Here is a 12,406-nt window from a genome sequence, read left to right as displayed (position 1 = left end):
ACGCGTTATGGTTATTGTGTTATTAAAAACTGTGTACGCAGGTGTTACAGTTAACATGGTAACACTAAGTTACACCTGGTTTAGTGTATGTTACTGATTAAGAAGTAATGTCAAAAAAACAGATATACGGAGAATAACTCCAGAACGGAGGGGCGGGGTGACCAAAGCTCATTATCATTTAAAGTCATATGCTCTGAAACGGCGTGCTGAAAACAGAGCTGTTTTTGAGCAGGTAAAATTAGTGTTTTCTTAAAATACTAATGAGAATTTTTAATAAAAGTATATTACAAAGTTTTCATTTAGACCCTAAAGATTCATATTAAGTTGTACAAAAATGGCATTATATGACCCCTTTAAGACGTTTTGAACTTCCCGCGAGCGATCCACACTAAGGAAGCACCAAGAGAATCCTCCATCTCACGGACGCAACGAGGACATTCACGCACACACGCAGTCTTGTTCAGCGACACAAAGGTCCATTGTGCAAGTATTATTTCATCTAAATTCAAATGCGTTAAAGTGTGTAATTCCCGTGCTGGCTCTTAAGGTTTAACTGTTGTAACAAGTTTGCTATCATTTTCCTTACTGTTTTAGCCTACTTTGTTTGTTCTATGTTAAATGTTTGTTGTTAAATGTGTTCTACGTTTGTTAAGTTTGTGATATATCCTAGTTCCTTGTATTAAACCCAATTATACGCTTGATTGTCTGTGTTTGTTGGTCATAAAGCAAAGCCTCTTTAATGTGCGATCTAAAGCTACGAGCTGATATTATCAAAGTAAGTTAACGTGCTTTGATTAAGTAAGCTTATACTAAGAATAAACCTTATGGAGAATTGATCAAGAGTGTCGAGCAAAGTGGTTCGGTGGACCGAACTGATTGGTTGCTGATGCGGGTTAATTCCATTAAGGTATTCTGAAAATTAATACAGCCTGTCTGCATATGATGTATATTCCTAATTAATTATAATTCGTTGTGTTAATTATCTATATATATCTGAAGCAGACTTTTGGGCTATATAACCCCTGTTTTGGGGGCAATTTAGAATGTATTGGTATCTCGTTCAAACCGTATGATTAATCATTGATTACAATCATTAATATTAATTGTACATTCCCCAAACCTGAACCAAGAAACCCTACATAGTATATATAATATTTTTTCCTGAGCATCAGAAGAATAATGATTAAAGAGTAAAGAGTAGGAAAGTCTGACAAACCTTGTGCTGTTCCTGGCTGAGTGTAGCACCTGTCTTTCTGTATATCCTTCCAGAGGGTTCTACTCTTAGGAACAAGCAATGGAAATGTATTTTTAACCTTGTCCTTGACCATTTCAGTCTGATCTTAACAGATTGTGGGGCACATTTCAGTGTGAATGGTGCAAAGCAACACTGCTTGATTATACTGTAAATTGACCTAAGGGGTCAATTAAAAATGTGTGATATAAGTTGTTAGATGGGGGAATGTTAAGCTCAGGCTTATCATTCTAATAGACACAAAATATTGAATTCAACATTATGATCCTGATATTAAGGATATATGATAAGCACCACACTGCCTGCTATGGCTTTGACACCTAATGGCTTTTTCTGTTGTTTACATTCAAGAATAAGCTTTGCATTTAAGCATTAGTATTTTTAAGGTACAAATAATACATTTGAGACTTGCTGTTGTGATGGAATTATGATCTTCAATATAAAAGATCACTTTAGTGATTGACACTACTTTGCATTACAAGCCATTCTACCAACCTAGTCTCATAAAATGAATGTTACTATAAATGACTGACTTTTATGTGCATAGTTCTACATTTCGTCAAAGTTTCCTGGTGAAATTAACACACAAAACAATTTCAACAGCTGTACTATTCACATTCACACAATTCAAGACTACAATGGCTGATTATGAATGTTTTGCACTATTATTCACAAACTGCTATGTTATGAGATCTAAACACTTGTACTATAACATATCATTTGAAAAATGCTACATTTTAAAGCTCGTATTAAAGACCCACTCACATTTGCACACTTATTCGTGTAATATTCTATTATCGTGTACAGTAGCTCACCTGATAGAATGTTGGACATTGAACACAGAAGTCTGCAGTTCAAGACCAGGCAAGCATGCAAGCTGACACGTGAGACAAAAGTGTCACAGAAACTACATGAAATCGCATGGTTGGTTAAGAAAATGTCCTTTTCATTTCGCATTTTGTTTTTGGACACTATCGATAGGTTTAGGTATTGGTTTAGGGTCAGGATGTCTGTTATGTGACTAGCTCTCATTTTATTTTAGATCACTCTGGTTAGGTTTATTTTAAAGTTTAAGATTAGGGAGGTATGATTTACTTATTAAGACCTCCATCTAATATTGGCCTTCAAATCTTTGTCTGAATACAACACCATTTTACTCGATTTTGGGACTCTCTGCTGTAGATTTCATTGTGAATTTCGTTTTGCAGTACATTTCGAACTGTCAAGTAATGTTTATGAGATCATGCTGCATTTATCTAATAGTTGATGTAAATGATAATAAGATTGCACAATATGTTATATTGTAATGACTGACAGTAAAAAAATGTCCCTTCTGTCACTCACTCAACATTGTATCGGTGTAGTGACACTAGGGGCAGGTCTTGAGAGCCCTGAACACCTCTATTCTTTTGAGAAAAGGCCAATGAGAATTGGCTAGTGGAATTTGCATGCCACTCCCCCGAACAGACGGGTATAAAAGGAGAAGGAATGCCCACTATCATTCAGATTTTTTCTCCGGAGCTGAGCGGTTGTACTATCAGCGAGCTGAATACTATTAACCTCTTAAGAAGCGTATGCTGTTGGATATACGGTGCATTTACAGTGCCTTTCTCTCCTTCTGCAGGATGAGTAAAGATTTCGTGCCTGGGTGCTTCGATAGCGCTAAAAGAGTGTATATTTCTGCTAAAGACTATATTTTCTCTATTAGAGCACATACATTTATGTTGAACGTCTTTTTAAAGACGCTTCTTTATAAAGATGCCTTTCCGTCTTTGTGTGATTCCTGGATGCGGTCGTTATCTCTCTACCTCCGGCTGTCATGGGCGCTGCCTCACATGTCTGGGCAGCGATCACACTGAGGCAGCGTTTGTGGATGGTTCATGTTCTCATTGTGAGAATATGACCATGGCAACGTTGTGGTCACGGCTTTCCTTCTTCAGAAGCAGGACAGCCACTCTAGCCATCCCCTGTGCTGTGCCTTTTACCCACGGGTATGATGTCAGCCCGGCTGGCGCTGGAGGCGATTTGGGGAGATCAATGTCCGTGGTGTCGCCGGGTAATTCCCCACAGACATCCCGTTCCCCAGCACACTCATTTGCTCAAGTCCGGTTCCGAAATTAGACCAGCCCGCCTCATGGCCATTGATGTCTCTTTCGGGGCCTGCAAGCAGGATGAGTCTTCGATCACTGCATCAGAGAGCGCATTGGTGATGTTGCATACTGAGGACCCGATTGGGCTGCCACCTTCGGGTCTGCCTGCCTAGTCTGAGACTGACGAAGTGCTGACCGCCATGGCCGGCGTGAGAATCGGGTTGGACTGGAACCCTCCACCCTCCCCTGAGCGCTCGCAGCTTGATGATTCCTCTGTTCCTTTCTTCCCGGAGGTGGATGACGAACTGACGAGGTTGTGGAGGGCACCTTGCGCTGCCTGAAACAGACTTCTGGGTTCATCCGCTCTCACTACCCTCGACGGCGGGGTGGTCCACAGGTACATGGAGGTCCCTCAGTTGGATAAGGCGGTTGTGATGCACCTGTGCCCGCAAAATGCTGACATCTGGCGGGTTCATCCAGTGCTCCCCTCCAGAGCCTGTAGGACTACGTGGTCTCTGGCGACGACAGCCTACAGTGCCGCTGGACAGGCCACCTCCACCTTGCATGCAATGACCCTCCTGTAGGTCCACCAGGGCAAGGCACTAAAAGAACTGCACGTGGGTAGTCCTGATCCCAATGTGTTGCAGGAGCTGCGCTCAGCAACCAACCTCGCCCTCCAGGTGACGAAGGTCACGGCACGAGCACTTGGTTACGCATGTACACCTTGGTGGTCCAGGAGTGACAACTGTGGATGAATCTGGTCGAGACGAGGGATGATGACAAATAATGCTTTCTCAACGTGCCCATCTCCCAGACGTGCCATCTCTTGCCACAACGCTGTACTTGCCGCTGAAATGGCCAGACATTGTCTCAGCTCAGCACAAAACCTGAATGAGAGTGTGCATTCCTTCTCCTTTTATACCTGTATGTCCTGGGGAGTGGCATGCAAATTCCACTCACCAATTCTCATTGGCCTTTTCTCAAAAGAATACAGGTGTTTGGGGCTCTCAAGAACGACCCATAGTGTCACTACATCGACACAATGTCTCATTCCCTCCATCAGGGAACAGATGTTATGACAGTTACCAAGATGTTCTCTTGCCATATACAGTCCTTTTGAGTTTGTGCCGATTACCTTTGAAATTAGTCTTTAAGTTGTTAATTGTTTCAACTGAGCATTTCTGACATTAATGCTGTTATTGCATTTCTCTGTTTTTAATTAGGGGTCAAAAAAACCTAGGGACCAATCTCTTCACCAGAAACAAAGTCTAATAAGGAGAAAGGAAAAGGCCTTTTAACTTAGTGTCAATGTCAAAGGAACATTGTAATTAATTATTATAAAGTCAAGGAGTCAGGCATTTTTATTTCATTAAAAGGTGAGTGTGTTTGTGTGTGTGTGTGTGTGTGTGTGTGTGTGTGTGAGCGTGTATTTATCACTTTGTGGGGACCAAATGTCCCCATAAGGATAGTAAAACCCGAAATTTTTGACCTTGTGGGGACATTTTGTCGGTCCCCATGAGGAAAACAGCTTATAAATCATACTAAATTATGTTTTTTGAAAATGTAAAAATGCAGAATGTTTTCTGTGAGGGTTAGGTTTAGGGGTAGGGTTAGGTTTAGGGGATAGAATATAAAGTTTGTACAGTATAAAAACCATTATGTCTATGGAAAGTCCCCATAAAACATGGAAACACAACGTGTGTGTGTGTGTGTGTGTGTGTGTGTGTGTGTGTGTGTGTGTGTGTGTGTGATAGACATGCAAGGATGTGTGAAACACATTTGAGATTTGTGTGTGAATACATGTGGACACAAACATGTACGCATGTACATCTTACTCATACATATTAAACCTTAAGAGGTAACAGTGAAATTAAATAAAGCAGTCTCCTGACAAGGACAACAATGTGAAAATAGCTGCCATCATACCTTTACAGGTTCTTATAGAGCTTCTCTTCTGTACTAAAATGTGTCCAAATGAAAAACACAAGGCTGTGCAGAGGTCTTGTTCTAGCCACTTAGAAATCTAGCCACCAACATGGCCTTATAAATCACTTGCACATTGTCAACTTTTCTGTGTTTTCATTCAACAAATTAAATCCCTTTCATTAACAAAAACTAGAAAAATCTCTGATCAGCTCTGAAGTGGATTACTGTTTTAGTGTTTTAATGGTCATTTATTTTTGGTGTGTCTGTAGGATTGTTCATGTGTTCAATCCAGATCAATTACAGCAGTGTAGGGCACAGTTCTGTAACTGTATGCACTGTCTTAAGCTTCCATGCCTTTGTGTGACTACCCTTTTGCTGTGATTGATTACATAGCTGGTGGCTGGACCACACTGGACCCTGGTGGTCATTTCTAACTTGTTTTTTTCCTCAGCTGCAGATGTAAACTTTGCGTTTATATTCAAGTCAAGTCATTTTATTTGTACAACAGACATCGTTTCAAAGCAGCTGTACAGGAAATTATGCTATAACAGAAAATAAAGCTGTAATGTCTTAGTCATCGTTGTGCTATTTGATAGAAATGTTATTGTAGATTGTGCCTTAATTAGTAAATAATATTTGTATTTAGACACCCTGTGAGCAAGCCAAAGGCAACCATGGCAACAAACAAAAACTCCACAAGATGTTGGTTAATGGAGAAAAATAACCTTGGGAGAATCAAGGATCACTTTGGGGGTCAGTTCCCCTTGGGCTAAACAGCATGAACATAATGCCAATATTAGTAATTTATGTATAGAACAAGTAATGGCTTAAACCAGTAAACTAAGAAAATTCAGAGCTGCTTATGCTGTCTAGTGGGGACTATAAGTCATTTTGAAAATGTTTTGCTGCAAAGGTGAAAATGAAATCATTCACCCAATGCTCACGCAGTTCTTATCCATATAACAGCAGTTCATAGTGACCACATCTGTCCAGCTCCAAAAAGGTCCAACAACTCAATAAAATAACAACAAAAGTATGACTGATGCTCTATACTCTGAGTCTTCTGAAGTAATCGAGTAGAAATTATATAACATAAATAATAATAATAATAATAATAAAACTAAACGAAACAGGAACAGCATGTCAGAGAGAAAACTTATCTACAAAAAACCTCACACAAATAGTATTTGAACACCTCAGAAGGCTTTGAAGTGTTAGACTTCTCAACTGGGCTGTGTGTTGAGCGCTGAATCTTTCCTCTGACAGCTGATGAGGAGATGACTGCTAATTGTCACATCTTTCTTGTTCTTTGAAGTGTTAAAAGAGAAAATGTCCTATGATATTTTTTGCTTTAATGAACTGCATGAATGATTGTAACTCCCAGTGGTTACTGTTAATCATTTTCTTGTGTCTTTAAAATGATCACCAATTTACATTTTTATTTACAAACACTGTTTCAACCATGATACGATGCCTATCATACAAAACATGTAAATTAAGTGAATATTCAGGCTTATATTGGAGCTGTTTTATTTTAAAAGAATTTCATACTGAAAAAAAATTCTGTGACAATTCAGAGTAGGCTTGTAATAGTGTAATGTTGAACATTGTTTTTTTTTTTTTTTTTTTGTAATACACATATCTTAAACAATTTCTGCAGTATAATATGTACATTGTGGACAAGGCATGCACATGCTAGGGATGTTAATCAAGCAGGTGATAAAAGGTCAGTCAATTCATCCCCATAAATAAATAGATTTTCAACAGGAACAGCAATATCAAAAATCTGATGCATGACTCATTTCGAGTCATTGATACGGAAAGAAGCCATATGCTGTTCTTGCACTATTGCTGGGCTAGATTTTGATTGCTCTCACACTCCGCCAATCTAACAATATTAAATAGCACAATTAACATCATTAATTTTTCAGATTGTTTGGATACCATGGCAGAATGTCCAGAGGAGGTATAAAACCACCCATGGTGACCAAATACATCTTTGACTTTGGCGCATGAATAGGTGATGGATTGCAGAGTGGGATCCCCTGCTCTGCTCTGATTGACAGGCCTGACATATGGAATAGTTCTGCTTCTCTCTAGAGACAAGGAAATGTGAGAAAGGGTGGGAAAGAAAGAGAGAGAGTGTGAGGGGCTGTTGAGTGAGCTGTACTGCCTGCCAGCCCAAGAGGAGGAAAGGGTGCATTCCTACTACAGTCTGTATTTCTGATCAATGGAGCTCCAGATCTCACTATCTCTATCTCTATACTTCTCTCTGCCTGTCTCCAGCTTCCCTCTTTTCCATCTGACTGCACATTCTGTCCCGCTCTCTCTCTCTCTCTCTCTCTCTCTCTCTCTCTCTCTCTCTCTCTCTCAATTTAAATTTAGCACCAGAGGCAATTAGTGGTGAAGTGCTCAGGGCAGGATCTGTAACTGCTGACAGGTTCAACAAGTACAACAAACTACTGTGTGTGTGTGTGTGTGTGTGTGTGTGTGTGTGTGTGTGTGTGTGTGTGTGTGTGTGTGTGTGTGTGTGTGTGTGTGTGTGTGTGTGTGTGTGTTTGGCTGTTTAAATATGCAGCTCTATGACTATTTAAGCATCTGAAGAAAAGGTTGTATTCATTGCTATTTAGGCATGTGTGCACATGAGAACACGTTTGGACATTGTTTTCTTTTTCTTTTTTTCCCCCAAAAAATATTTATAATTTCTCTGATATCAATCAAAAAGATTTATCTGTACCTATATGTAAGTATTAGTAGTCATGTAGAACTGTGGTTTTCAACTGATTTTGCTTCAGGACAGGATTTTTACATTTGATACAAGTAGTATTTTCAACAACAGTATCAACATTTTTTATTGTACAAAAGTGTAAAAGAGTAAAACTGCTGATCATGTTGGGGTCCATCCAATCAGGACGGAGCATTGGGTGGAAGGAGGTCTTGTGCAGAAGATGGGAGACTCAACGACACCCCCAGAGAGCCCCAAAGATGTGATCAAGCCCCATTTACGCGAGTGGGGTAACATTTTCTGGACTTTTTTATTCTTCAGTCAGAGTGTAGCAGAGATGAGTGCGAGTTAGTTTCCCATTCATTCCAGATATCTTTGCATTAAAGACAGCAAAATCACGCACACAATCACAGCACAGCAACATAATCTCAAACAATAGTCAGGGATATTTGGGCTTAGCCTAGACCTCTATGAATATGTATGGGGTCATTCTTTGATTAATAATCAGAATATAATGCACTTTCTAATTAAAGTTTAAAAGTTACATCTGTGAGCTGTCATTTATATAGAGTAAATCTTTCAATATTGCTGAAAGTGAAACTACATGGCAGTATTGTGGTACTCAAGATCGGTCTTGGTCTTGAGATCACTTTTTGTAGGTCTTGGTCTCATCTCGGAATCGACCGCATTTTTACTCAGTCTTGGTCTCAGACAAAGAGGACTCAGGATTTTATTTCAAGACCGGTCAAGACCACAACTGCGGGGATACCGCTAAATTGCCTGTGCATTTATTTGTTAACATCATTACTGCGATTGGATGTAAAACTTCCTGCTTCAAATGCAAGCAATAATTTGACTCATTTCTAATTTGAAATTTTTGTTACTGTTAATGGCTGTCACCCCTCTCCGCCCCCTTCACATGCACTTCAAGAAAGTGAATGAGGGAGACAAGAGAAGAAACTGTGGCTGTCTGAGAGATGTCAGCCAAATCTTCTGTAATACAATTTGGCTACTTAAACCAGTGTTTCCCAACTACTGTTCTCACTAGTGTGCCATGAACGATTGTCAGGTGTGCCATGGAAAATTATCAAATTCCTATTTTTTTCCCGGTATTTTAGTGAAGGCATAAAGATGGTAGAAGAGTTTTAAAGTTGCCAATTCAGTATATTTTCCATTACAAAGTATTTTATGCAACCAGTTTAAGTATTTTGTCCATCATAACATTATTGTTCTAATAAACTCTAGTCTGCTGTCAAACGCAGCTCTTCACATACCCATAAAATGATGCTTCATCACACTTATAGTAAAAACATTCAGTCAGTGAACCAAATTAATGAATAGAATACAACAGGAGTATTGTTTTACTCAAAGACTAAAAGCTGTTTATTTGTGCACAGCATAGAGTTGCAGATGTTATGAACAGATGTAGCTTACTTGTCGTGTTTCTCTCATGAAACATAAAGAGAACATGAGTGTCACGGATCCTTCTGACCCACCTACCAATTTCACTCAACCCTCTCACTCTCCTGAGCACTGATCACACGCACCTGCCTCCAATCATTGCCTCAATCAACTCCTCTATATAAACCTCACTCCCCTTCCATTCTGTGTCTGGTCACAACTTCAAGTAAAGCCTCACTTAACTGTATTGCCAGTGTTAAATGCCAGCATGATTCCGCTCCAGCGATGCTTCTACTCCAAATGCTTCCTCTCCAGTGGCCATCTCCTCAATGCAAGCTTCACTGTTCCAATCCCTCCACCTCAAGGAAAGTCCACAAAAATTTCTTTTTTTTTATCGTAAAAGGTGTACCGTGGAAGATAAAAGTTTGCAAAAAATGACCTAAACCACAGAGTTCATCTGCAAAAAAGCGTCCAAAAGAAAACCCGCAGCAGTATGTAATTCTCCAATGCTTACTGAGACGACTGGGACCACGTCAAACTTTTATCGGCACTAAAGAAAGGTAAGTTATGCTAGCTAGCTGACATTAGCAATCTGCCTCTTGCTGCATTCCATTCAACTTAGTTACTATATTGTTTTAAGACAGAGATCGTGAAGACTTGAGTATTGAATAATTGTTTGATATATTCTGTGCATAATGATGGTTTCTAGGGGAAGAGTCATCCCAGAAAGCCTGATGTGTTGCTTGCATAATTGTATTGTTTTAGGTGGATGGTAAAACTTTGAAACGGAGTGTTGAATAAAGATGTTTAAGTTGATTTCAGCTCCTTAGTGTTTGTATTTGTTTATTCCTAGAAAACAAAGGAATATTCACATGCATAAAATACCCCTCTGCAATGCCTTTATCAAGAAATGTCTCATGGTACACTGATATACACACAAGTGGTAGTAAAAGGTGAATGAAGAGGAATCTTCATTTGTTTTCTGTGGATGTTTTATATGGGAATGCGGATCTTTCAGATCAATTTGAGGAGTGGCTATGGTTTGCATATTCTACATTTCAACATGTGTGTCATGAAATGTGGGAATCGCACTGGTCTGGTCTTAACTCCGAAGGGTTGAGGCCAAGACGAGACCAAGGCAGGGCGACAAAGTCTTGGTCTTGTCTCAGTCTCGATACACTCTGGTCTTGACTACAACACCGCTACAAGGTCCCAGTAAATTGTCTCAGCCTCAGATATGCTCAAAGATAAAAGTGTGCATGTTTTTATGACTTTGTACTTAAACTGTTTATAAAATCACATTTTAAAAACAGTATACTGTAAAAGTGATGTAACGAACTCCGACCGGAGGTCGGGTTAGAATCCTATAGGCGGAAGAGTTTAATGAACAAATCCAAATCAGAAATCACCAACGTAGTAAGTAATACAGGCAGAGGTGGGCAACAATTAATCAATCCAAACAGGCAAACAATACAAAAGGGGTAATCCAAAAACGTAACTCAATAAACAGGCAGTAGACCATAACATGGCAACAGATAAACGCTTGGTAAGGCAGGTGAGAGTGAGTATGCATGGCTTAAATAGAGAGCAAAACAGGAAGTGATATAGCAGGAACTGATGTGGCAGGAAACAGGAAGTGACATTTCAGTATTCAGGTGAGGGCTTCCTCTGGTGGACAGGAGGCCACTCAGATGTTACAGGTGCATTATGTAAGATTCAAAACACCCTTGTTATTCATAACATCTGCCAAATAAGGCCATTAATTGAACTGCAGCCAGCTACCTGTTGCTCATGCTAGTGCACACACTACATAGGGATGTGAACATCGGCCAAAACAATGACGTAATGTACAAAGAGATGTGATTCACCAACACTATGCTGACAGATGAGGTAGCATAATTAAAATTACACCGTTATGATTGTTTTTCTAGAAACTTTGAGACTGTGTATTATATTTGAGTCTCCAGTGCTGCAACAGGGCTTAAACAATGTGTGGATATAGGTCTGAATATGCAAGACTGTAGATTGAAATAACCATTCTTCATTGTATGATACATAGGCTATCGTATAAATGCAGTCAATGTCTGCATTAGCTAACTAGCCAGCTTTATCAATAGCTGTTAGCTAAATTTGGTGGATGATGACAGTAGCTGTTTTTAAAATAGACTGAACATTATAAATATGTTGACACAATTTTGATATATCGATGTGCTATTGGTGTTCACTGTAGTTTTCGCTTGACCACAATCATGTTCCTGCTTAGCCAGACAGGATTCAGTAGATATTTTATTTTGTTTGTATTTGGGCTTACTCTGAGTTTGTGTGGGAGTAGGTGTTGTGCTGGGAGCAGGACATTTGCTGGATTTGTTATCTAGTGTTGCAGTTTGTCGTCGCTGTTGAATAGCAGAAGAGAAGCTACTCTCTGAGGCAAGGCTCTCAGTAGCATGCTTAAACCTCACTCTATTCTTCTCTGGAGTTTCCCAGGATGTGAGGCGACAGGTGGGTGTGGGGATACTCACGAGCCTCCGGCTGAGCGCCGCTACATTGGAGTTTGCCCCGGTGGACGAGAGGGTCGCCTCCCTACGCCTACGGGATGTGGGGGGAAAACTCTGACTGTTGTCTGTGCATATGCACCGAACAGCAGTTCAGAGTATTCTGCCTTCTTGGAGACCCTGAATGGAGTCCTGAATAGGGCCCCAGTAGGGGACTCCATAGTGATGCTGGGTGTCTTCAATACACGAGGGAAATGACAGGGACACCTGGAAAGGCGTGATTGGGAGGAATGGCCTCTCTGATCTCAAGTGGATGTTTGTTATTAGACTTCTGTGCTTGTCATGGATTATCTATATCAAACACCATGTTCGAACATAAAAATGCTTATAAGTGTACGTGGTACCAGAGCGTCGACGATCGATTTTGTAATCGTGTCGTCGGATCTGAGGCCATATGTTTTGGACACTCGGGTGAAGAGAGGGTCAGAGCTGTCAACCCATCACCATCTGGTGGTGAGTC

Source organism: Xyrauchen texanus, chromosome 18, assembly GCF_025860055.1.
Source record: "Xyrauchen texanus isolate HMW12.3.18 chromosome 18, RBS_HiC_50CHRs, whole genome shotgun sequence".
NCBI lineage: Eukaryota > Metazoa > Chordata > Actinopteri > Cypriniformes > Catostomidae > Xyrauchen > Xyrauchen texanus.
The sequence above is the reverse complement of the archived record's forward strand: the minus strand, read 5'-3'. Positions refer to the sequence as shown.